Source organism: Lepeophtheirus salmonis, chromosome 6, assembly GCF_016086655.4.
Source record: "Lepeophtheirus salmonis chromosome 6, UVic_Lsal_1.4, whole genome shotgun sequence".
Lineage (NCBI taxonomy): Eukaryota > Metazoa > Arthropoda > Copepoda > Siphonostomatoida > Caligidae > Lepeophtheirus > Lepeophtheirus salmonis.
In genome coordinates this window covers 15,877,608-15,879,422 of record NC_052136.2, presented here as the reverse complement: position 1 = coordinate 15,879,422, position 1,815 = coordinate 15,877,608, and positions in this window count along the sequence as shown.

Genomic DNA, 1,815 nt, shown 5'->3' with positions numbered 1-1,815 from the left:
TTCTGAATTTGATAATATTTTTAATTTTGAGGTACAGTATGAGACTTTCAATATATTTTTTTTAAACAAAACTGATTTGGTCTAAGGTCGGTCTGAACCAGTGTAGCAGTGAAATTTGCTGTACACACATAAAACAAATTTATTTGTCTCACAAAAAAAAAGTTACTTTGAGAATATAGGGTTTTTTTCTTCATTTTATAACCTTTTTTAGACAGGGAAGTTTCAGTTTCCAGTTTCAATTTTGATGTCTACTTTTTGAAAGACAAAATATGATAAAGGCAATTGCATTATTTGTGATTATCCAATCAAAGTTGTGTTATTTATTACCAAGGAAATTTAATGGACAGACAGGCTTGAAAAAAATAAAATAATGAAAACCGTAGGTTGAAATGTATTCATTCAGAAAAAATATATTTAAATTATTTTTGTAAGAAAAAAATGACTCTAAACCATTTTGATTCCTAATTCCTTCGCTTATAAAAATATGATTAGAAAATAAATTAAGGAGAAAAATATCATATCTGAAATCCCAAGAATAGAACAAAATCAACTAATAGATTCAACAATAATGGAGCTTCCACAATTAAATAATTTAGAACCAAAGGAATGGGCTAGAAATTGGTAAACAATATTAGTAGTGGGAACAAGGATTTATCCCTCAAGATCCCCAGACTCCGTTTTTTTTTTTTTTTTTTTTTTTTTGTATTTGTGAATTTTGTAAACCTACGATAAATATTTATTTCTGCATTTTTTAAAGTTTAATTTATTTAAATACAATAAAGTTTGTAAATCCTTAGAATTTTTTAGTATGCAAGTTATTTTGTTCTAAGCAAATCTGAACTTTGTTTTATTTCTTTCAATGCTTTTAATATTATTGTTTTATTCTTGAAGAGAAAACATCAAAGAATAAATGGATTACTAGTTCGTGAAAGACAAAAAGTAACAATGACGATAATTTAAGGTCTTTATTGGACTCAGAATATTCTGAGGATCAACATCGGAGTTATTCCTATGTATGTTATTTCTAAATACGGAATGATATTTTTATTAATTTTTCTTGCTCTCATAGCTGCTTAGAGCTAATCTAAACATTCTTTGAATTGTCAGGGTGACCAAGTTGGTTTTTTGTTTCTTTTTTTACATACCAAAGAGCCATACAATTTACACACGTATTAATAGTCTAAAAAAATTAGCTTGTTCATCACATACTATTTCAGTTTTTTTTTTATTATTGTGGATAGAGTCTGGTTACTGAATTTAAAAAAAAAAGAAAGGCCCACGGGTTCTAAAAAACAACCCACATCCTGACAAAAATAAAGAACAGGAAAATTGAGATTATACAGGGTCAAAGTTTTTACAGAAGTTTGAACTTACCTTTAAATTATTAACTATATTAACTGTTGTGTTTTTGTGACAACCAAAGAATTTATACACAACATTTATTTAAAAGGTCTGCTCTTATTTTTCCATATAATGATACAGGAGCAGTAACATAAAATGATCCACGATTTCTACTGAGAAGGAAATGCTGCAAAGGATATTATCTGGGTCACAAGGTACAACAGAAAGACGGTGTATACCGTAAACCATGCAGTTCCCACAAGGCCATAAAAGGTTACTGTGCGCGTTATCTCCATGATTAAAGCTAATGGTGGTTATATAGAGTAGATAGTGTTCATAAGTGGCCCCTGAATATTATTATTTTTAAACATATCAACCCAGTATATTTTGCATACCACAAATACATATATCATCTATTTATTGATAGACAAGCTTAAAATGTAAAAATAAATACTTGCATTTCACTTAGTTTCC